The sequence below is a fragment of the Phasianus colchicus genome, chromosome 15 (genome assembly GCF_987193195.1).
Source record: "Phasianus colchicus chromosome 15, bPhaCol1.hap1.1, whole genome shotgun sequence".
NCBI lineage: Eukaryota > Metazoa > Chordata > Aves > Galliformes > Phasianidae > Phasianus > Phasianus colchicus.
In genome coordinates, this window is record NC_143450.1 from 3,492,512 (window position 1) to 3,517,803 (window position 25,292).

Here is a 25,292-nt window from a genome sequence, read left to right on the forward strand (position 1 = left end):
TAACACTGCAATCTCCTGTTTCATTGAGCTGATTATATTGGTCATCATTTTTGTACTTTGCAAACCGTACTTATTTCTTTTCACTATGCAAAGAGGCATGAAGGTGCATTAAGTAATCACGCTGAGATAACAAAAATCAAAGCCTTATTTTTCAGGTAACATAGATAAGGAAAATCAAATTTTACTTGCAAAATCAGGGGATTGATCCTAAAATCATGAAAGTGCTTTTGAAAACTGTGCTGTTAGGCTTTTCAGTGTAATTATTTGTTATTCTTCCAGTGAAAGGCCGTTTCTTTCCTCTGCTGTGCCCATAAGGAGGGTTCTGTCACCAACTCGTTGGATAACGTTTAGTCCTTCAGTTCATTATAGCAGCTTTCTTTTGCTTATTCAAAACGCATAACTGATGGAACGCATTTGGCCTGTTTATTGGAACATAATTGTCAATCAAGTTTGCAACACAAGAATTGTTGCAAGTGCAAAATTCCCTTTCCTTGAGCATCCTGCAGTGTTTCTGTTTTTCACCCCCTTAAATATTCCTACCAGTAAAATGCTGTGAAGAAGCTGGAAGGCACTGTGTTCATTGTCAGCTGAAAGAGTCCACTGCAGCCCTTTGAGAGTGGTTTTTTTTTCCTAATGCTGGCTTGTGACTGCACTGAAAGGGCAGCTGTAAACATGAGGACTTTGTTCTGCCTGCTGCTCTTCAGCTGCAAAGAACTTGATTTCTTGATGAAAAGGGAAGTGAAGAGTAGTACTGGCTAGATAACAAGTGTTGAAAGAGAAGCTGTGCTGTACATCTTAATAGCACGATCTGTGTATCTCAGTTGGGCAGAAAAATGATAAATTTTTCCACTTATCTGCTCATTTGAAGTCAAACAAGCTTTCTCAGAGCAGACTTTTCAAGCTGAGGGCAGATGTCGAAGTAGCTGATCCTAGTGCTGCTTTGTTTTGTGACAGGACAGTCCTCCATCATCATGGATGCCTCCACCCCACTGGAACTGGTGGCCTTGGTGTGTCTCAGCCAGCACTGACCTGCATGTGACTGTGATGGCTTAACGTTGGCAATTAATAGAGGTAATGTGATGCTATCAACATTTCACCATGGCCCAGTGCCACTGTTCTCAATGAAAGTCCATGCTTTAGCTTCAACACATACATGTCTTCCTAGCGTGCTAATTGCAACTTTTTCTCCTTTGCCAGAAATTCAAAATGCCAAGAATGTTACTTAGAAAGAAGCATGTGATCCAGATTTTCTGGTCTGCCCAAGCTGTGTTTGAACCAAGACCAGGCAAGGGAAAACAAGTGTGACTTGGAGCTATTTTTGATGGCTTGATCCTGGGACTAGTCCAGCTTCTGCAACAAGTTAGAACTGCTCTGGTTTCATGCAAGCCCTGCTTGAATTGATGGCATCATGGTATGTGAATCTGTCCCCCTTTTGATTGGAGTCCATCTCCCCGTGCTGTGGGCTTGCAGAGCTAATGTATTCCCAGCGTGGCAGAGTACAGCCTTACTGCATTATGTCTGTAGAGAATGCTGCATCCTTTGCACCATCCTTGGGCAAATAACCAATGGTGAACGTGTGTAGCATCCCACTATTGTCATAACTGAGGTGATCCGAACAGCATGTATGTGGGGCTGACCATGGTCAGTGCCATGAACACGAGAGGAGTTGCAGCAAAGGGTACCTCCTGAAGTAACTTCTGATGAAACGTGCTTGATATCCCATTGCTGTTCCAGGATCTGCAGGCTGTGCCTGTGGAGCTTTGCAGGCTGCCAGACGTGATCCCGTCACCTTGGCGTGGTTTTGGCCCCAGAGGAGGCTGCTGCTGAGGGGAACGCCTGCAGGGAACAGAGGTGTGGTCTTCCCTTGTGCCCCTCTGCTCTGTGCACACAGCTGCTTTCGTTTGCTGGCAGTCTGAGATAAGCAGCTCTACTGCTCCTGGAGCAGAATGACTAACCAGCTTAGTTCTTTGTGCTCTGCATGGCTTTCTAGTGAAATAAAACAAAACCAGAACACAGCCATGCCTACTCTGCTGTGGCATGAACTGTGTTGTTAGAGAATCTCAGCCTGACATTTAAAGTGTGATTTTCCCCTCACCCATCCTTCTCCCCCCTCTCCCCCTTTTTTTCTCCTCTGGACCCAGAAGGCTAAAATGTCTGTTTATAGTATGCTGCAATGACTGGCAATATTGAGCTTATTTAGATAGTGGGAATGGTTTTTCTGTGATAACAGAGGTGAAAAGCCTCAGATAAAGCTGAAAGCCTTGTTGGTAATTGGGCTGGAATCGCTCTAATTTGTTAGTCTGTTTTAAAAGTTTTAAATTCAAAATGCAATAAATAGCTGAGTGAAAATGAACACAGATTAAACCCTGCATTCACTCTGTAATAACAAATACTATGGAGAATTTTTCTGAACTTGAAGCTTAAGCACTATGATTACATTCAAACTATCTGATTTTTTTTTATCTGTGCAATAAAGTGCTCAAGCACATCCATCAGCTCTAAATGGATGTGTTATCCCATGACTGTTCCCTGTTCAGCAAAGCTCTTCAGCACGTACTTCAGTCACAGAAAAATCCATGGGTCTGAAGCACATGTTCAGAGTTCAAGGTGTGTTGAAGTGCTTGTTTAACTCCTGTCCCATGCATCTGTAACAGTGTGCTTAACCTTTCAGCTTTGTTTTCGGTGCTTGACAATAAGAAGAAATGTATGCAAATGCTTTGTGTGATGTTCTGTCTCTAGCTACCAAGAGGGAGGTAAGAGTAACCCCTGGAACAAGTGCTTCTCTCATGCTTTTGCTGCTTCAGTAGTTCATCATTCAGTATTACCACCTCAGGGAGTTTTGCTTCAGCAGAAACTAAAGGTCCCATTCAGAAAGACAGGAGACAGCACTTGGGGTCAGTTTAGAAATATGTGAACTCTTTTTGGGTCTCAACAGATTTTCTAGATCTGAAAAATTTGGTCAAGGAATTTGAAGAACTTCTGCAGTACCGGTCTGTAACAGCAGCAGTAATTCTTTAACAGGTTGTTGTATGATACTGAAGGCAGTAAGGGAAGGAAGCACGTACCTGGGTTGTTTGTTAGTGACAAGAGTTGCTTTATTGCAGCACTCAGAGTAAGTATGAGAACGTAATGCAGATAGCAGATGGTAATTTCCCATGGCTGAACAAATAAAAACATGCAAAAAAGGGATAAGGTCAGTGAGTGTGTTAGTGTTCTAGTGTATGTGTTGGAGAACTTCTGCTTATTGGTGTTCCTGGGTGAGAAATGTTTTGATCAATATTCTCAAAAAAGCCATTGAACAACCCCCAAGCACTGTAGAGTGCACTGACAAAAGTGAATGAAGAAATACATTGGGATTTCTTAGTGGAGTGTTCCTCAGTGAATCATTCCCTACTTGTGTGTTACAACACGAGCAGCAGAGACTTCCGTGATCTCAGGTGGGAAACCCTGAAATTGTCCTGTGCCATGCCTTTCTATCATCCCTTCTGGGCGAGCTATAGCTGCTGCTGTTGATGTTTGTGTGTGTGCTGCACTGATTTTGCTCTCATAGGAATTGGTGATCTCAGGCACTTTATTAATGTCAGTAATTATTCAAAGTATCTGAGCCTCGTCTTTACGCCTGCAGTGGGGCCAGTGGGGGAGAATATAGGTTATAGAATACAGTGTGACTGTGTAATTACTCTGAGGTAAACAAAATGATGAAAAGTACACAATCTACATTAGGTGCTGTTACTAATTCCTTAGCAGCTCTAGCAATGCCACGAGACCAGCATTACCACCCCTGTGCCCAGCTGCTGCCCAGCAATGGGGCAGCTTGCTCTGCTTGTAGGATCAGCACTGTCTGTGGTGTTCGATGCTGCAACTGAAACTTGGCTGTCTAGAGCTGGTCCCTGCATCAAGCAATGCATGCTCATTAAAGTGAATTCAGTCCCATCAGAGATTTGTTAATGACTGCATTAAATTGAGGGTAAGCACTGTTGAGCTCCATGCTATTTATTTCTGCAGTACATGTTGTCTGTATTTTGAGCATTATAGAGGGGCTTTCAACTAAGGAAAGAAATGGGAGAAAAATAAAGCCCTTCAGAGATGAAAACCAACCTCAACTGTGCTGTTTGTAGAGGAACTTGGAGACCCTGATAACGGGAACATTAAAAATGCATATCCATGTGACACAGCTCTATGATCTGCTGGTTAAAGGGCAGTTTTTTGCCAGAGAGGTAGCTTGCTGCTCCCACAGCAACTGAGCCCTGCAGCCAGCGTGCACAGCGTGGAGCTCCAGGCTGCCATGCCACCAGGCAGTGCTTCTTAGTCTGTCTTTTCCGCATGCTTCGGCACACCCTAGCTTGAGGTGGGACTGGAAGCGAAAGTTCTGGAATACTCAAGGAAGACCATTCTTGTGGTATTTCAATCCCAGCCAAAAACAGGAAGCACTGGAAAACCAGCCAAAAAGAAAAAAATAAAAATTAAAGTAAAAATCAGGCTGCTGGGGAGCTTGCCAGCCTGATTTCCAAGCCAAAGGGATTTGGAAAAGCATCCGAATGTTTCAGAGGTTATCCAGACCAGAATAAAAGACTTTCCCTCTCTGCTTGGTGTATGGGTGAATTGCAGCCTTCTGAGCTGTGCTGTCACTGAGGAGGTTCCTGTACTTGGTTCTGCCCTCCCAATCCTAAAAACATATTTCCCCATAGCTGAAGGTGCCTGCTGCCTCAAAATGCCAGCACAAGTCTTATTCCTGAAAAGAGTGAATGGAGAAGGAAAAAAGCAAAACCAGTCATGAGGCTGTTCTAGAAGTGTCTTTATTATCTGCCATCCACTCCAAGTGTCACTCAAAGGCAAGCAGTCTGTTGTCCATCAGCTTTAGCCTATCCCAAACGCTTTCACCACTGCTTCCATAAAGATGAGACAGGTATGAAGGGGGTTATCCCCCTTTGCTTTGCTCCTCAACGCTGCTTTCCCTAATTTGCCAAATCTGGTCACTGAGTTGTTGCATCCGAAGAGGACAGGTATTGCTATAAACCATCAATATTAATGATGTATTGTTGAGAAGAAAGGCCTCGGAAGCCATGCCAAGTGAACGTCTGTGGAGTAGTTTGAGTTTTGGCTCACGTATTCTTTTGAGTGAGTTTTAGCCAAACTGCTTGTGTCAGTTTTACAGACCCAGGGTGGTCTTAAAGACAAGAATGTTAATGGCTTCTTCCTGTCAAATTAGTTTATGACCAAAAGTTTCTTTTTTTTTTTTTTTTTTTTTAAACTACCAGCAATGATAGCATTAATCTAAACAAACCTGTCCCCCTGAACTGCTCCTGGCAAGTGAGTCATAGCTGGTGTAGGCAGAGATCTGCGGGTTATCTTCAGGACAGACCTGTGGCCCTGGGATGGGGAGAGGGTGTGCTGTTAAATCACTGGGCTGCGGTGCTCCTGTGCCTTCTCACACCTTACAGAGATAGCAGTTGAGTAACTCAAGACATATGGCTGGACTGAGGAATAGAAAGGGCTGTAAAACCAGAGCATCAAATAAGGATTGTGAACAGACTTCCCCTGACGAGCCCATAGGAAAAAAAAAAAACAAACAACAATAATTGAGCAACCTGTTTGTTGTGATGGACACAGAGCATTTCTCTGTTTCAATTTTTTTTTTTTGCTTGTAACCCTAGCATCTGGTTGTCAGTCATAGCATGTGGCCCGTGGTGTTTTGAGAGTTTCAGTGCTTGAGGTATGTGAAGAAAAGGAGTAAAAAATTGTTTTATCTGTGTTTTATGCCATCACATCTTTTGTGAGTTGACTGAACAAAGCAGCATTCAGGCAGTGAAAAATTAATATATACAGATAGCATGTTCTGGTTGCTTTGTAAAAGGTATGATATAACAAAACAACAGAATTTTGCATTATGAAATGTGACAAGAAAACATCTATCAGGGTAGCTTGTCCCTTCGAGTCTACATGGTAGAGAATCCCTCCTTCCATAGAGGAGCTATTTTCAGAATAAAATGAACTTGCTAAGTTGAGTCAGCAAACGTTCTGGTTGTGTAGCCAAGCAGCTATGATGGACCTGGAATTATCCCTACTTTTCTTCCCTCTAGGCAGCCATGCCCTCTGCTGAGGACTCTGCATTTTCTAGCTGTGAGGATTTTCCTAGTGAGGAACTTTATCACCTTTTCTCCATTTTAATAGTGATTCTACCAGGAATAATAAAATCCTTCAGCTCTTATGCTGAAAGCGTTTTCATTGCCTCTAGGAGTGATCTATTAGGAAGCATTTTACACCTTTTGCTAAGCCCTCTGAAGGACTAAAAATAACCAACCAAACAACAAAACACAAAGCAAACTGCAAGAAGTCTGCTTGCAGAAAGGCCATTCATGCTTTTGGTAATATTACTGTTTTCAGCTTGAAAGGGGAGCATCTCTTTGCAATAGCGTTATAGAAGAATGAGCTCCACGTGTGAAACTTCCCCCAGAGGAATGAATTATTGCATTATTCTTATGTTATTATCCTCTGCCTTGATACTTTTTGTTCATCTGGAATAAAATAAATGAATACCTGCAGAAAGCCACAGAGGCTTTCCGGGGCTGGAAACTAAGAATGAGCTGTAATTGAGTATAGAAATCAAATTGTGCCAGCATGTTTAGCTTCTTCAGTGTGTTTACTTCAGAGTAGTAACAGCTTAATAAGAGTTCTTAGGAAGATTGGTGCCTCAATCACTTAGTGTGTTTGCTGCACGTGTATTTACATCTCAGAGATCCGTGCCACAGAAATGCTGAAGCAGAGCTGTCTGTTGCTGGCACACTTACAAAAAGCAGGGGCAGAGCGGTTGCTTGCTGTGCCCTGATGACCCTCAGAAATCCATGTTATTAATAGGTGTAGTCACAGCTCCATGTTAATTATGAGGTGCTTCTCACTGCAGTCATTAATAACTGGTGGGCTTTCCTATACAGAAAAAAAGGTACCATTTGTTTAGATCTTAGTGGGAACTAAATTATCTTTCAGCGTATGCAGAGATACAGCAGCAGATGTGACCTTAGGCTGTTATGAGGCTCTGTGAGAAGCCATAACCTCTTGAATCCACGTGGAATTTTGTACATCTCTTGAACTTTAGAGCAGAGGGAATACACCTGCTTGTTCCGCCTCTGACTCTGTGTGCTGGGTTATTCTTTGGTATCCTCACTGCAGGCTGGCCGGTTGATTTTTCAGGATGCATGTTTTGGGGTGCACTGCCAGTCATTCTAAAGAGACACTGTGAAGTTGCCTGCTGTGATGTCCTGCTGTAAAGCTGAGAAAAAGAGCCGTAATGCTGTCAGCTGGAGTTATTTAAAACCTATTGCAATTTAATAGGATTATCAAATAATCTGCTTTTATCCGTGTTTACTAATACTTAGTCAGATTTTTTTTCCTCCTACGATGAGGGGAGCTGTGCTGTTCTTGGGAAGAAAACATCTCCATGTGGCTGTAGACACAGCTCTCCCTGCTGGGCTGTGCTGGCACTGAGTGGATGCTGGGAAACAGCAAGCAAACAGTATCTATAATGCTGGTAGTTCAGGATCCTATCATAATAAAGCTAAAATAAGGGAAAATGCATGCATCTTAGGGATAGAGTTTGATTCTCAGTGCCATCTGATTTTACATGTGTGATCATCAACCACACGCCCTGGTGGTGACTGCAATCAGAGCAGGGCATGGGAGTTCATCTGAAGCCTTTGTCTGTCAGTACTGCAGCAGATGTGAAAGCTTAGCTAGAAGGAACCCAGAAATACTTAAATCTGCTCTACTGGAAGGGTGGTGCCATCAGAACCTACAACGCTATTAATAATTCTTAAGGGCCGTGTCTTCTGAAGCACATACTGTTTCATCTTTATTAATAGAAACTGCATTTTGGAACTAGAACGCCGCTGAGATCTTCTTATTTGTTTTTAGGGGAATTTGGACCTTCCTCTTGAGTTCCAAGCAACTTGAGTTGAAGTTCTGTCTGTCTGCAATGGAAAGATGGACAAAAAGCGTTCTGGCTTCATTTCCATCCCATGTTAAGTTATGGTCCATGCGTGCTCCTTGGCCTTGGATTTGGAATAGAGCATGCGTAGATTTTCAGATGAAGCCTCTGTTAACCAGATAAAAATGTGCATTTCAGAAGCAAAATACATCTGCGTTGCAGCATGGCAAGTTCAAAGCCATTCGGAGAAGTTTATGGGAAGCAGCTGTGGGTTGTCTTTGCTAATTAGGAACAGAGCACGCTGAGGACTTGACACAACAGGTTTACACAGTACGATTAGGTAAAGAAAGTTAATGTCTGCTTTTAATAACAAGAGCAAGTAGCAGAGGTGGCAAAGTATTTTTAATGACATCATTTGCCCAGCTGTTTTACACATCTGTAACCCGGGACGTCGTTCCAATTCTGTAACACTTCATCCTTGCTCTTCCACACCTTTGGGATAAGGGATAAAGTTACCTGTCTGGGGGAGAACAGCCTGGGCAACGTTTGCATTTGTGGCCAGTTATCAGCATTGGCCATGTCCAAACATTGGCTAAACCTATATATTTTTCAAAGTACTAATTACTTCACTGTGAATTTGGCACTTACGCAGATCCCTGTGCTCTTGGCCAGGCTTACATCTAGGAATGAAACATTTGCAGCAGCTGCGAAAATGTTTTTACTTATTTAGAGCATTCTAATATTTTATAGCCGTGAATAATGACAAGCCCATGAATCAGACATCAATTTGCAGTGTTAGATGCTTCCCCCTGTGATGTCTTAGACAGTGATGGCACGAGGGCTGTGCCATGGGGCCCTGCTGCATGGCTGCGTGGATGCGTGCTGCTCATGTAGGGGCAGGTTCAGCTGATTGGATCCAGTGGGATTTCCACTGAGAGGGCTTTGATGCGGATGCCTTTTTCTTCCTTTTGTAATCTCCATGCAGCTGTGTAGAACTACCTCTGGGGCTCTAGCTGGGCTTCTGTTTCTAAACCTAAGAAGCTTATTCTGCCAAGGTGTTGTGGCCCACTAAAGATGGGCTCACACCTGCACCTGAAGTGTTACCGAGTCAACTTGAGGGACTTGATTACCTCTGTGCTAACGAAGAGGAGTTCTCTTTCAGATGGGGAACAAGAGGAATGCTGTGCAAAATGTTTGAGAGGTTTGCTGTCACTTTGGAGCAGTGAGTGACTCAGAAAGGTCCCATCCAGCTGCTTCACTTGGTTTGCTATTTGGGTTCACTCTCAAATAGCTGTAATGGGTTGGAAAGTCTTGGGTTTTTTTTGTATTTAATGCTCTTTGTGATGTATGGACGTAGGGTATAAAATGTTAGTACATTTACATGCGGTGTATGGCATGCTTTGGGAATATACTTGAGCTGTAGGACTTCATTACTCTGAATTAACCTCTAGTCTGGGAGAGAAAAATACAACAGTAAAGTGTGGTACAAATATATCTGGAGAGAAATATCTGGATGTCTGGAGAGAAATGCAGCACTGACTAAAGCAAAATAAAGCAGGTTCATGGGAGATAGAGTGTGGGTCTGAGAAAGGGGCACTCTTCATTCTGATATAATAGTACAAATCTTTTTGCCTTTCTGTATCACTGGGGTAGGGTTGACCTCAAGATTGGGGGCCAAAATTCATGGCAACGGTGCCTCGTTACTCTCTGGATGATACCAAACTTCAGCAATTAGTTCAGTGCAGATATAGCTGGGCACTGTTCAGCCTGCAGCCCCATTTCATCACAACTTCATTTATTTTCTTGTGTTACAGTGGTTTTGTATGTGTAATTTTATTCATGGATACAGTAAGGGTTGAGCATCATTCTGCTTCATTGCAGGAACGTAAGTATTTGTCAAAATGAGAGGGTTTTCCAAACTGTTAAAGTAAACTATAAAACTCCCAAAAAGGTGGAAAGTCTGAAAACTGCATTTGCTCTTAAAAATAAGTTAATAAATACTTTATGATGTGGAGAGGAAAAAAAAAAAAAAAAAAGAGTCCAGGTGGATAGCAAAAGTGTTAGGAAAATAAGTGAGGACAAATATGGTTTCAGAGCAGGTGTATGGGTTCAGAGAACAGCAGAACATGTTTCTTTGCAGTGACACAGGAGCTTGGACCTTCTGAATTCTCCATGAAACAGGTGAACATGTTTTTCCTTTCAGGCTTATTCAAGAGAAATGTGAGTGATATCAAAACGAAAAAGTAAGAGAAGTGATGATTTGCATCTGTGGGTACTACCAGGCAAAACCAGTGGGATATTTCACGTGCTCTACATATTTTAGAAGTGGAAAACCCTGTCCTGGTGATAACAGCAGAGTCACTGTTACATAATTTGAGTCCTGAATGCTCTTGAACTGTAATAAGAACCTGAGATCAAGATGGGCCAGAAGCCAGGTATGTGAGGAACGTCTCAGGGATGCACTCAGGGCTAATGTTCTCAGTGTTGTACAGCATCCCTGCCAGCCCCTTGCCCACCTCAATGCATGCAGAAGGCTCTGGGGCATCAGCTTTCAATCCTCTTTTCTGAACAAAATCAGTCCCACAGTAGGCACTGTTCCCTGTTCTTGGAAGAAAAGTTTGCTGAAAAGTTGCTAAGTCTTTTAACGCTAACTTGGATTGCTTCATATCAAGACCAAACCTTTCCCATAACTGTATCTTACCTGAACAAAAAAGATTTGTCCCGACACAAGAATCACGCACGATGCTTTGCGTGCTTTGTTATCCAGGAGGTTACCTAAGTGATCATCAGTTTTCCTTGGTGGCTTGACAGTTTCTTAATGCTTCCTGTTACTTGAAAGTGTATCAAAGCTTTATGACCCCCAGGGAGCACAGCCAGAGGAGGGTGCAGCTCAGTGAATGGCAGCAGTGCAGGGCTGCCCGGGGCCCAGCTCAGGGCTGCCCATGGGGAGCACGGCCAGCTGCCAAGCCGTGCAGCGGGCGGCTGTTTTCATTGAGAATGCAGCCCGAGAAGTTAAAACCTTCTGAGTTTTTAAAGTCAGCTGGAGAACATTATAGTCACGCAGAACTGAAGGCAGACAACTCGTTAAAATTAGCGTTGGCCGTAATTAAAAACATGCCGGGGGAAAAAGTCTATGAGAAGAAACAGACTCTTGGAAAGCTCCTGACACAGCTACATGTCTAAATGGAAACATAGCTTGCTAATTGATTTAAACGATTGCCCGGCTCCTCCCTGCTCACTCCCTGCAGCAGGTACCAAAGCTGCCCTCCCTGCGGGCAGCCAGGCTGGGCACAGCCCCTTTCCCTGCCTGCCTTCTGCAGCCCTGCAGCTGGAATCCCTGGGGCTGCATGCTGCCCATGGCTGTGTCCTGCTCTCACTGAGAACATGAGTGTGCTCATAGGAAGGAGGATTTTCAACTCTGAGTTAAGCCTTTGCAGTGGGTGCCAGTGCTGACTGTTGGTAGCAAATAGCAATGATTTGGCTGTGCTTGTTGTATCATCGGGTCAATTTGGAGCGTCATTGCTAAAACAATGCCACTACCAGCATTTATAGCTGCACGAGGAATGCGCATAGTTTCTCTGCTGATTATTGCAGTGTTTTGTTTCCTTTTGTTCTGTGCAAAAGACCCAGTCCTTACACAGGTATCTTACATGCTCCTCTGGTCATGCTTCTTGAAAATGAAAGAGCACTGGGGCTTCAGTTGCATCGTGTTGTGCTGCTTGCTGGCAGCACATGGCCAAGCAGCCTGGGTGAATCCCGTTCCTTGCTGTACTACCAGGCCTGATTTTGTGGTGCTGCTAATCTTACATCCATCCTGTCCCATTTAGCTGAAATTTTTATTTCCTTGCTATAGCCTATGGTTAGGAAGTGTACCTTTCCACACATCATCATTCATTTTTCTATTGGCTTCCATTGTATAATGCAGTATGAGAGTGAAAAACCTCTCGTGCCAGTCTGGAGAATCCCCATGTCATGTCGTCATGCTCGGTCTTGGGGTTTGTGTGTGTTTCTATGAAGATAACAAACCCTGCTTCACAGCCTTACATAAGGCCTACTGGCTTCAATTATGTGTTGTAACTCAATGACTACCCTGTTAAAATCATAATGCAATTTATATTGGCTTTTATTGCACGTTGTAACATGATGATAGGCCCTTTTCATGTGATGCCTTTTGGCTTTTTTAACAAATCAAAATGTAACAGCCCACCTTTTTATATTCTAATGTAATGAACTCTTTCCACAGCTCCGTCTGATGCTTATTGGCTTCTCTGAGAGATCCTATTCCTAATTTAATGAGTCCCTCTTCACATCATAATGTAATTCATATTGGCTTTTACAGCATATCCTCGCACGCCGGTGCCAAATCATATTGTGTCATAAAGCTAAGTGGCTTCTAATGGACATCACACCTCAGTAACCCTGTCACACGTTGTAACATTTTTGTCTGCTTCTCTAACACATTGCATAAGTCCAGTGCTTCTCCAGAAAGCCTGCTGCAGGCGTGAGCCGCGGGTTTTAGGCAGCAGGCGGCTGCGGCCCTTGCTGAGGCTGCAGGCTGTCGTGCTCTGGCTGTGTGTCACAGGGATGTTTGAAGGGATGCTTTAAAGAAACGCTACCCGCCTGACTTTAACGACTCCCTTGCTCCTGTTATGGGTTATTGCACAACGAACGCCTTCAGATCTATTTCTCCGCGCAAGTATTTTTAAGCTCGCGTAGGGTTTACCTTATTTAAATTCTTAATGAGGCATGTATTTGCTTCTTTAACCAAATTATGCTAAGATTTTTTTTTTTTTTTTTTTTTTTTTTTTGCGTTCCAGAGTCCATTCTGGACTTTGATATTTTCTGAGGAAAGGCTTTCCATAGTGAGAAAATTAAATTCCTTTCTCAGTGTGTATTACTGGCAGAGTGCTGTTTTCTGAAGGCAGCAGAGGTGGTGACACACCATCCCTGCCCCACAGCAGGACCTGCTATCCCAGAGTTCATGGGTAAGTTCACTGCTTCACTGACATCTGACGGAGCCTTCCAGTGTTCTTCAGAAGAAAGAGATACAAAAATATTTACTGTTCTAGGCAGGAACGTCACATAACGTCTCTTTCAGAGCAAGCACTGACATCTGCTGTTTATCAGTCTATTATTTGTTCCTTTTAGGAGTGTGTAGTCCTTGTGTCTCAGGTAGCTCTCAAATCTTTTCAATAGCATCATGCTACGAAGCATACACTAAAGGTGGGATTTATTTTTCCCAACTTCAAATATCTGTGTCTTATCTATTCCCCTTAGGCGTCATTTGTAGGTGCTAGAAAAGACAATGTCAATAGATAATCACATATTTAATTATAGAGTTACTTTTAGGTGGGCCGAATTGCTTTCTGAAGAAGATTTATTTCCACTGTTTGCGATGAGGCTTGATGAGTATTCAGATGGAGAATCCCACTCTTGGAAGATGAATATTCACGAGAGTACTGCAACCAGGTACTGGCAATTCCTATTTTGATTTTTTTAAACTCTCCATTGTATCTTCTATGCTTTTGTAGTTTCCAGCACCACGTAACAGCTTATTTTTTTTTCCTCCTTTTCTTACCTGTTCTTTGTAGCCTGTTCCCACGCACCACCCAATGTGTCCTACGTGGTTCTGGCTGAAGCTGGGTGCTGCTGATGGCTTTCCACAGGGTCTTCCTTCTCTGGGTCCCTGACTAATTGGTGAAGTGCAGTTCGGTGACACAAACACCTGAGTGCATGCAGTGCTGAGAAAGCAGGTGCACTGAGAGGCCACCGAAGGATTAGGGATTTGGACACACTCCTGGTCATTTCTTAGCGAGCTGTGCATTCTCTTCCCAATTCTCCCTGGTGCTGTAAAAGAGAAATCCTTGGCCAGGATTTCAGACTGAAAAAAGACATGTTCCTTCTGAGTTATTATGATAAGTCTTTATAAATCATTCATTTCATTTATTTGCACTACAGTTTATAGATCTGATAAGAGTTACTTTATAACTGAGCTTCTTTTAACACCGTGATAGGATTTAATTCCCTATAAAAAGGCAGGTCATTAATTTCTGGCTTTGTATGGGGCAACCGATTCTAACCAGAGAAATACAAACTTCCAATAGTATTGCCTCTGCCCTTATTCAGATCTGAAGCTGGAATAGCTCAAGTCTCTTCTGTGGGCTGGGTTTGTCAGCTGAATCGTGTTGTCATTGACTCGTGGTGACCTGATCTTCCCAGGAGGTGTATTTTGTTTTAGTGGGAGGGAAGATCATGGTACACAGTAGAGACCATGGGTTCAGAAATGAGTTTCATGGTGTGTAGTAGGGGCGGGGAAAGTAAGCTCCCCTAAAGCCAAGTTTGTTTTCATCCACGTGTGGACTCCTCTGGACATCTCCTGATCCAGTCCCTACTGCATGCTGGGTCCTCTGGAGAACATTGCTCACAAGCAAGTCCAGTCAGGTCTTGAGTTATCCCTGAAGATGGAGATGCACTGCTTCCCTGGGCAGCCTTCCTAGTGTTTGACCATCTTTGCTAGCAAAACTAGGTTTTTCTCATCTTCAGATGACTTTCCTTGTTTCAGTTTGTGCTCACTGCCTCCCATACTGTCACTAGGCACCTCTGAGAGGAGCCTTTTTTTTTTACTCCTCCTCTGCCCCATCAAGTATTTATACACATGGAGAAGGTCCCTGAAGTGTCTCCATGGCCTTGTACTGGACAGCTGACAGCTCTTAACGTTGCATAAACCTTTGTGTCCCCTCGTACTTAGCTTTGCATGAAAGCACCTGCAGTCACTGAATGCCAGCCATCAGCAGAGTTCATTTTTCAGCAGCTTATATTCAGTGTGATAGCTTGTATGGCTGGGGTCAGTGCAGCATTGCTGTGCAAACATGCTGGCAGTACTGATATAAAAAAGAAAACCTATGTGCTGTGTGAAGACAAAGGTGACTTGAATAGACAAATGTAAAATCCAAAATCATAATTGTGTTGATTTGGTAGATGCTGGTACTGGAGCTAAAACTGTAAGAACAAAAAATAAAAGGAAAAGTTTAATGGTGTCTTGTCTTTCCAGGAAAGGAACATCTCCTTGTCTGCCATGGTAAATGGTTCTGCAACCCCAAATAACGTGTCCTGTCCTCCAAGGAAGACAGGAGTCATGGAGGGCCAGCTGTGACATCTTCATGGATCATCAGCACTGCTCTCAGAATGGTAGGTGCTACTGGAAAGTGTAGGAGATTCTTTCCTATCTCTTCTGGTTTTATAGACAATCGGTACTGAGTCTCCAGCAGTCCTGGCTAGCTTGCCTGAAGCAATTAAGAATAACACATTGTTGAAGTGATTTTTATGAGCCCAGCACAAGTGCAGGGGATGATTTTATGGGCTAGCACATCCTGAGGGGATGAAAAGACATGTGTTTCCGTGAAGTGTTGTGCTTGCTGCTCAGAGAGCTTCTGTGGGCAAATGAATTAGGTTGTGGGACAGAAAGCACGCAGTGGTCTCAAGCCAGAAATGTTGCTCTCTCTGTACTGGAGACAGTGTCTCACAATGTCCTTCCTCCAGGGCAGGCTGTGGATCTCTTTTCTCCTGTTAACTGAGCCCAGAGGGAAAAAAAAATAGCCAACAAATGTGTTGTTTGAGGAAAGGATCCATCCCCTGCAAGGGCTCTCCTGGGCACCTTCACCCATCCATGTCAGTGTGCAGTGCAGTATTGGGGCACATACGGTTCTGGGATGCTGATAAAGCATGTGGCATCTCTTCAGATGAGGATAGGAAATATGCTTTAATAGCTTTGCCTTTGTGAAGATGCACATCTTATGGGCACAGTGTGGAGAGAATGCTGGGAAATAGCTGAGAGGAAAGCAAACAATGTATGATTAATTAATCAAAAGGATGTAATTCAGTGAGTAGAATTATGCTAGCAACAAATTACTTATAGACTAAATAATACCCTGAGGATGCAGGGTTTGATAATGCAGACACAGGGAAATTTATAGGGAATTATCTGCAAGCTAAAAGTTTGAGCCTCATCTTGTACACAGGTAGTATGTGATGGAAGCTGATTATATGGTCACTGTGATCTTTGCATGCAAACATGATAGGGTAAGTCTTCCACTTTTCTGAGTAATGTGCTTCTGCTGACCTTCTACTAATCTTTTCTGCTTAATCCTCCTTTTTCTTAACAGTACTTAATAGCTTCCTATTGCAGAGTGAATCTGCAGGACTTCTAGGTGAAGTTGGTTGCGCAAAGGATAGTTGAAATATTTAATGAGATTTTTCTTCCCTGTTTCACGTCTTGGGATAAAAATGGTATTCCATGAACTGGGGAATAAAGCCATGTCTTTAGGGGCAGTTCCTCAGTAATGTTGGGGAAATCTCCCCGAAGAGCTAAGCATGCTCTGCCCCAGTGATACTGGCAAAGTTGCCTCCTAGTTTCTTTGAAACATAGTTTGTGTATGAGCGTTGTGTTTTGGGTACAGTGTCATACAGGAATTTATTTAGGCAGCAGTCTTCCTCATTTTTCTGTAAAGTAGCACTATTTAGTGTTTTCTAGCTATTTTTGAGTCAAACATTCAATGGATGATCCCCAAGTTTTGGGCAAGTATACAAAAAAAGCATACTTGACTGGCTCCGCCTGCCCAGTCCATCATTGGTGAGGCTGCAGCACTTCTAAGCATGGGCTCAGTTTATGGCCTGAGGTCAGGGAACAAGTGATGTGCTCTTGCAGAATACTTCTCCCTCCAGCCCCTGCAGTGCCTCCTCCTCCAGCTGCCACCCTTGCCTTTCAGTCTGACATTATGCATGGCCATGGCAAAGCTGGAGAGAACCACCTACACTGGTGCAGTTCTGGACAGGGTTGCGGGGTCCCACGTCCTCCCACAGGAGCAGAAACATATCCTGGATCTTTCCCCTGTACTGCAGATAGATCCAGAATGTACTAGACTTAGAAACAGGTTGTGCAGAATTTGATGGTTTGTTTTTTTTATTTATCCTAAGCTCCAGTCTTAGGAGTTACTTCATTTTACAAGTTGGAGAACTCTGCATGTCGTTGGTAAGCGTAGATAATTTATTTACTAAACTCTTCTGGCTGCTTAGATACTGAGCTGGTTTGTGTATTCAGTTCAGTTATGAAACTGTTTTGGCTGCAAACATATCCCTTAGGTACAATAAGAAGGAGTAAATATCAGCCTCTCTGCTTGCATGGCACAGCCTTTTGGGAGCCTTCCCTGAGCCCCTCTGCAGAGCAGACTGGCAGCAATCCTGCAGAAAGGAGATGGCATGTTGCTGTGGTGACAGCAGGCAGCAGAGGTCTCAACCAGCCCCAGTAGGCATGCTGAGTAATAGATAAACACAGCATCTCCCTCTACAGGATTGCAGTTCAGTTTCAGTGTGCATCAAGGTTTGCCCATGCTGCAGAATCCTGGTGCAGGTAGGTGGTGGTGTGTGCATTGATGTTCCTTATCTGAGGTGTGGAGGGCAGGGGAGTCTCTGTGAGGCCAGCATCCCCATTGTCTCCACTGCTCCCTCCACCCAGCAGCCTCTCTCCTCTATGGATCATTATACTAAAAAGAAAAACAGTGTTTGGCATGATCAGAATCATCTTTCCTGCTATTCTGATGATATGTGAGCTTTTGCACCAAGCCCAAGGGGAGCACAAGAAAATCAGAGCATAGCAAATAGCACCACTGCTCTCTGTCCATAGCAGAGCTTGCAGAGCCCCATTTGTGCTCCTCACGTTGCAGAGCAGTTTCTATCTCCTGCTGCTGCTGGGTACAAGCTGAAATGAAAACATCTTTGCAATTCCCTTTACATTTTTTTTTCCCAGGATGAGGCCTTTTCCCTGCTGCAGGAGTTGCAGACTTCAGTGCTGACTGCTGGCTGTGCCAAAACAAACCACCTGCTTGTATGCAGCCCAGTAACTCTCTTGTGCAAACATCTGCCACTCGGTGCTGAGATGTGCTGCAAGGGCTGTGCTCACAGCGCCGTGGTCCTGACACCTTCTGCCTGCCCTGCCAACAGGGCTGCTCTTTTTTCTGGCTCCACGCTTCCCTGTACAGAGCTGACTGGAGGAGGGAAGGGCAGACCTGGGGCTGTGCTATGGGGAAGACCAGTGTTCTGCCAGTTCTGCATAAAGGTGGGAATCTGCAGTTAGAGCTGGCTGATAGCAGAGCGTTGCCTTCTGGACGTTTCATTGTTAAAATGAGAGGCTTAAGGGGAATTTAGAGACACATTTGCAGTGGTGATTTTTTAATGGGACTTAATTTGTCATCTGTCTTGCAACTGATAAATTAAAAGCATATAGAACAGAGGCATGAAAAGGTTGCCAGCTTTAGACTGCTTGCTGTGCAGCCAAGATTTTCTACAGCTGTGATCTTGGAAGGCATAGATATTGATAAGGAAGGGGATGTGTGCATTTGTTACATGGCAAGGGTGCTGTGCAACCTATCCAAGGTAGAGAGAGATTGCTGCTTGATGTTTGATATAAAGCCAGATATATTAAACTTAAAAAACTTCCAATTAGATAAAATCAGGAGAGCAGTAAGTGGAGCAGACTGGCACTATTTCTCAGACAGTGGCCTATGAAGGAAAATTGGCTGAGCTTTAAAGAAGTGCTGGAGCTGGCTAGGAGAGTGAATATATCTTTACTTAAAACTATACATAAAACTTTTAAACCAATGCGGATGAGTGATAAGCTGTTAAAGTTAATTGTGAGAGCATACAGCTCTAAAATACACAGAGAGCAGTGGTTGATGGGCTGCCAGGGGAACTGTGAAGCTGCAACACAAATGGAGGATGTGAAGGGCAGAATGGAGAGCAGGTAATTATGGCCATTAAGCTGCAGAGAATGTTGGTGTTTGAGCACTTTCTGTGCTGAAAGAAACAAAACCAAATGCCTGCACCCTGCCCCTCCTGCTGTGTTATTTCCATTAGATGCTCTACCACTAAGTGCTGCACTTACCAGGAACAGTAACACACCTGTGTTGGTTTACCTGTTACAGCTGTTGGTATTAATAGTAATTTATATCCATTATTAGGCCATAATATTTATATAGCTACTATAAGATAACGTGTATAATTATATATTGTGAGCTATAATCATGGAGTAATGTACATTGAGATGTCAATATAGTACATCTATTATATAGCATTGCATGTACTTACATATGTATATTATGTAAATATGCCTGTCAGTGATATGTAATTCTGTAGGAGACTGTTACAGGTTCATCACATGCAGCACTACATGTCACATAGTGCACTGTTACAATAGTTACTGTTTATACCCCATATGGCAGTACCAGCTGCTGGCCCCCAGCAGGCTGCAGGTAAATACGTGTTGGGAAACAGCTTCACTCATTGCATTTTTTCAGCTTTGCTTCAGGTTAAGTTTCATGCATCCAGTCATGAAGGTGCTGCTCAGCGTGAGGATGGGTTGGGATGCTTAGGTAAGCAGCAATTGTGTGAGCATCTCTGTATGAGGAATTTCAGTCAGGTCATTGTGGTAATTAGAACCACCTACTTTGATGGTTTTTTCTTTTTAATTAAAGCAAGCTGGAGGACACCATGCCAGGAAAGAGACATTTGCTGGTTGGATTTATGAAAAGCATCTGAAGTTTGGCTTGATTCTTCTGTCTTGCTATTGATGTGCGTATTGCTGATATGGGCAGTTTGCAGAATGCCTAAATAAAACAAGACTGAAAACCCCAGTATGGCTGGTAAGGAAAAGGCAGCCGTCTCTCTCTGGAAGATGTTGTTTTGTAGCAATTGCCATTGGTATTCATTCACTGCGTTACTTCAAGTCATAGAGCTTTGTGCATTTATTTTACAGGGATTTTTCTAATCTCTGAATGCTCTTCCCTCTTATACTAGGAACAGATCCCCTGATAATATGATTCCAGATCCACTCATCACGCTTCCATTTAGGACTCAGTTTGCTGTACTGCTGTACTTGGAGCAGTATGGTGCTGCCATTAGCAGTCAGTGCTCCTAGTGACCAGGGCATGCACTGTGCCATATAGCTCTGCTCTGTGCCCACTGATCCACGCATCAGTGCTGTCCTGAAATTCAAGCAAATTGAATATCTCACACTCAGAGTTCCTTGGGAACCATTTCCACCAGTCACCACTTGGGTCTTGGGGGGGATCTAACAACAGCCTTACCTACTGTAGCACTGGGAGCTAAATATTCAGGTGTAGTACTGAGGGATGTGGTTTAATGGGGAAATAATGGTGGTTGGTGGGCAGTTGGACTGGATGATCTCGGAGGTCTTTTCCAACCTTGGTGATTCTGTGATATGTTTCGTGATTGAGTTTCATTGTAGGGCGCTACTGTAGGTCAGGAGGAGATGGAGGGTAGGGAACAGGTGTGTGAGATCCATAAGGATAATTCTGCTGGAAATGTGAAGGTCACAAAGTGAAGACTGCTCCCACCCAAACTCATAGCTGTTAAGCTACAAGGTTGAGCATCATCACCTTCAACATATTGCTAAGTGATAGTGGGTATTCTCCTGTGTTGGCAGTAGAGTTTGGGCTTAGTGAAGCAACACTGTATTTTCTTCTTGCTGAAGGAGAAGATCGTGATGACTTGCTGAAGCATTAAAGCTTTGAAAGAGATAACTTCGATGAAGAAGCACCTTTCTCCGCTCCCTTTCTATGATAACAGTGGTAAAGGCTTTGTGTTGCTGTAGTAATGGAGAACTAAGTGTAGTCTAGAATCTGGAGCAGTGACTGCTAATATTCATGGCAGTTTGAACAGCTGAATGTTCTGTAAACGTGCTTCTGGTCAGCATTTTTTTCTTCTGAAGAATTACAGTCACGGTGTTTGCACTTTGAGACCTCATCCAAAGCCAGCCAGAGCTGAGAATGCATTTGGAAAATGCAGGAAGACATAGGGTTTAATTTTTAGGAAGACCTTTATGGAGCCATGAGTTGGACTCAAAGGGACTTCTGGGTCTGTTCCAACTAGGGATATTTTATGATTCAATGGTTTTCTTTAATTGCATTTTTTCCTTGCTGCTTTCCATAGGGCGTGTGATGATGTGTACAAATGTGTAACTAAATAGAAAATATTTTTGAGTAAAACAAAATTGATTGCTGTATGTATTAATTGAAACTAGTTGGAAGTCTGAAATGGATTATGCTGCTGTTTCAGACTTATCTAACTTCACTGTAACATAGGAACTGTCATGTTCTAGAGCGTGAGCCATGACAAGCCTGAAGGTCCAGCAGTGTCCAAGTAACTTTTGAGGAAGCAGCACAGCCTCTGCCTGCAGCATTTGAGATGGCTGGAGGAGAACAAGAAATGCACGGTCCCTGTTGCATCAAGGTGAGGGTTGTAATGTGTTGGAGTTCTGGGGAATTTTTCTGGATTTCATGCTGTCTTCTCTAGAAAGCAATGAGAAAGAAGATTAACTTAAATCAGTTCTCTGAAGGGTCTAAGTATTATGATAGTGAGGTCTTTTTTTCCTTTAGTATTTCTTCTCTTGGACTTTCTGCAGGTTGATCTGTTTCCAGAAGCTCCCCGTACTTCAGGATACACCTTGAGGTGCCAGTTTTTACACATCTTTAGCCCCGCCAGCGTTGTGCTTCAGCAGGAGCCTTGGCCAAGCTGGTGTTCCCAGTGCCTGCTGCCAGCTCAGAGCTGTTCCCTGTGGCACAGCACGTGTGCCTGTTCTGTTTGCTCAGGTGGGAAAGTTGTTGATCAGGGACAGAGAAAAAACCTTTTAAAACAAGTTGAATGTGGGGACCAGTGGTCATCATTTCTTTTTAGAGGCTGAGAGCTCTTGCTGTTTATGGTCTGTGTGCTGGTGTTTGGCACTTCGTCCTCTTTCGTCTGACAGTAGCAAGAACTGACGTTCTTTATTTTACTCAGAATCATGTTTTTGGGCTTCCGATCTCTTAAATCCTGTCATGGCTTTTAGTCTAGAAGGGAGCAGAAGTATGTTTTTGAGAACTCAAAGCTGCTTTAAATCACAGCAATAATAATGCCCAGGCAAATAACCATTACGGTTAGCTAACTGTAATAACGGCAGATCTTGGCTTTTTGTTTTTTAGCACTTTTAAAAAGAGCAGTCAATCCAGAATAAACTCACCATTGATTACTCTGATTTACATCCATTTAGCAGAGCAGAATCTGACCCTTGTAATACATTCCTGGGTTTTAAGAGCAGGAGAACTCTCAGCAACGAACCCAGTTCTACAGCAAGAAAGCCACGGTCTTCTAGATGTTAACGCAGCAGCCCTCAAGAGATGCTTACAGTGAGATATCACAGAATCACAGAATCACAGAATCGTAGGGGTTGGAAGGGACCTCCAGAGATCATCGAGTCCAACCCCCCTGCCAAAGCAGGATCCCTACACCAGGTCGCACAGGTAGGCGTCCAGGCGGGTCTTGAATATCTCCAGAGAAGGAGACTCCACAACCTCCCTGGGCAGCCTGTTCCAGTGCTCCGTCACCCTCACCGTAAAGAAGTTCTTGCGCACATTGGTGCGGAACTTCCTATGCTCCAGCTTCTGGCCATTTCCCCTTGTCCTGTCTCCGCACACTGCTGAAAAGAGTCTGGCCTCGCCACTTTGCCCCCCACACCTTAGATATTTATAGACCTGGATCAGGTCCCCTCTCAGTCTTCTCTTCTCAAGGCTAAACAGACCCAGCTCACTTAGCCTTTCCTCATAGGGGAGATGCTCCAGGCCCTTCACCATCTTTGTGGCTCTCCGCTGGACTCTTTCCAAGAGATCCCTGTCTTTTTTGTACTGGGGAGCCCAGAACTGGACACAGTACTCCAGATGAGGCCTTACCAGGGCAGAGTAGAGGGGGAGGATCACCTCCCTCGACCTGCTGGCCACGCTCCTTTTAATGCACCCCAGAATGCCATTGGCCTTTTTGGCCACAAGGGCACACTGCTGGCTCATGGCCAACCTGTCGTCCACCAGGACACCCAGGTCCCTCTCTGCAGAGCTCCTCTCCAGCAGGTCATCCCCCAACCTGTACCGGTGCATGGAATTATTCCTCCCTAGGTGCAAGACTCTACACTTGCTTTTGTTAAACTTCATCTGGTTCCTTACTGCCCAGCTCTCCAGCCTGTCCAGGTCTCGCTGAATGGCAGCACAGCCTTCGGGCGTGTCAGCCAATCCTCCCAACTTCGTATCATCAGCAAACTTGCTGAGGGTGGCCACTACCCCCTCATCAAGGTCATTGATGAAGATGTTGAACAGGACCGGTCCCAGCACCGACCCCTGGGGAACACCGCTGGTTACAGGTCTCCAACCAGACTCTGCACCGCCAATGACAACCCTCTGTGCTCTGCCAGTCAGCCAGTTCTCAACCCACCTCACTGTCCACTCATCTATCCCGCACTTCCTCAGCTTCGTTATAAGGATGTCGTGGGAGACAGTGTCAAATGCCTTGCTGAAATCAAGGTAGACTACATCCACTGCTCTCCCCCCATCCACCCAGCCAGTGACAACATCATAGAAGGCTACCAGGTTGGTCAAGCACGACCTCCCCCTGGTGAACCCGTGCTGACTACTCCTGATAACCTCCTTTTCTTCCAGTTGTCTGGAGATGGCATCCAGCACAATCTGTTCCATCACCTTTCCAGGGACAGAGGTGAGGCTGACTGGCCTGTAATTACCTGGATCTTCCTTCTTGCCCTTTTTGAAGACCGGAGTGACATTGGCTATCCTCCAGTCTTCAGGCACCTCCCCCATTCTCCAAGACCTCTCAAAGATGATAGAGAGCGGTTCAGCAATCACCTCTGCCAGCTCCCTCAGCACCCGTGGATGCACCCCATCGGGTCCCATGGATTTATGAACATTGGTGTTGCCTAGGCGCTCTCGGATGTTGCAAGGTCACTTTGCATTTTACCATGCAGTGACATTGTGAGTTCTGACAATTCCTGTAAAGAAACTCCAGAGCACGTGGTATCTAAAAGCAGCCTCTGGCGTAGCCACTACTACCAGTTCTCCCGAAAAAATGGGAGCTGGACTTTGCACAAGTGTTTATTGTAAAGTTAGCTGGGCAGAAAGCTTGTGACTCAGGCTATGGCTGGTGGGAGGTATTACTCAGCTCCGTGTGAACCCTCAATAAAGTTCAGTACAGTTTTTAAGCTGTGGTTTTGGCCAGGTTTTGCTTTTTCTGCGTCAGTTGGTTCCTTCTTTGTTTGGACCATGGTTGATTTAAACATTATTTTTATGAGTGGATCCATTGACTGTTTTGACTGTGTTTGGGTTTTTTTTTTTTTCTTTTCTTTTTTTGATCCTTTGGTTAGGAATAATTTGGGGGAGGATGATTTAAATAAAGACTGATGTGTCTTGGCTGGGCTTCCAGTGGCTGAGGAACACATTCTTCACCACTGTCTGCCCCTCCTTCGTGGCTGGCCAGGATGTTGAGCATCTTGAGATCCAGAAGGCACTTGTTTTTCTCCATAGGGACACCTGGTATATTTTATGACAAAGGCTTTATACCAGCTTTAGCTGTCTGAACCTACACTGCTTCTTCCAAGAATTCCAGGAATTTGGGATAAAAAGGGGAATTCCAGTGTCTCCTTAAAACGTAAGCAAATGAATGAATTTAAGCTTTACTGTGTGTAAGCTTATTTATTTTAATTCTCATGCACTTTTTTTGCTGTAGTTAATCTGGTAATTTTAGAAAAGATGGAGAGGATCACAGGTCTGGGGAAAGAATATGAATTTTTGTTAAGCAAAATGCAACACCCTGTATGAAGAGAAAACAACTGGTGTGGTTGGGGATGTGGCCTTAGGGTGAGGATCCCAGACTTGCATCATTCTTTCTGCTCTCACGTGTTTCTTTGGGAGAGCCTTCTGACCTTGTTGAATGTGAGGATCTTCCTTTTCACTGATTCACTCCATAAACAACTTGTGTTGTGATTCATTCACTGAGGGATATGGATGTAGCGAAGCCTTACTAATGCTCCAGGAGTTTTAACTGTGTTTCAGATACTGCGAGGGCTTCAGGAGTATTGGAAAGCTTTTGAAATCTTCAGTGCTTGCACTGTAAGTCTTTGAAATGTAGAAAACCCTCTTGGGTCAGCTGTTTAGGATACTGGAGCAGAGTGGAGAGCTGATGACATCATCTAGATAAAGAAGAACACCCAACCTGCAATGCACGTAATGGTACAAGAGCCTGCTTGGCTGATTCCCCTTGAAAAGCTTGCAGCTATTTCCATATTGAGTCCCACCCACACAACCATGGGGACTGGGCGCTGAGCTGAACATCACCTCAGCCAGAAGACCTTGCATGAACACACAGTGGAAGTGAAAAATGAGCCCCTTTATTTTAACAACACTTCCGACCTTTAAAAAGAATAAAATGGAAATGACAATTATTTTTCTGTCTCTAAAGAGAGAAACTTTTTTTTGCAAATCTTTTGGTT

General features: G+C 44.0%; 1 long non-coding RNA gene across 24 annotated transcripts in view; it reads left to right on the plus strand.

The window, feature by feature from the left end:
- Window positions 1-25,292, plus strand: part of LOC116231969 (uncharacterized) — a 128,779-nt gene that overhangs the window by 20,102 nt on the left and 83,385 nt on the right. For 13 of the 24 annotated variants that reach the window (XR_016471448.1, XR_016471461.1, XR_016471462.1 and 10 more), the window contains 4 exons: window positions 955-1,071; window positions 1,198-1,411; window positions 1,735-15,109; window positions 21,093-21,223. This is a non-coding gene — a long non-coding RNA (uncharacterized LOC116231969). Of the gene's footprint in view, window positions 1-933; window positions 1,072-1,197; window positions 1,412-1,734; window positions 15,110-15,939; window positions 17,716-19,269; window positions 19,345-19,446; window positions 19,615-21,092; window positions 21,224-21,395; window positions 22,470-25,292 lie in introns of those variants that run through there. The other 11 variants (XR_016471466.1, XR_016471463.1, XR_016471464.1 and 8 more) reach the window with 8 other exon arrangements.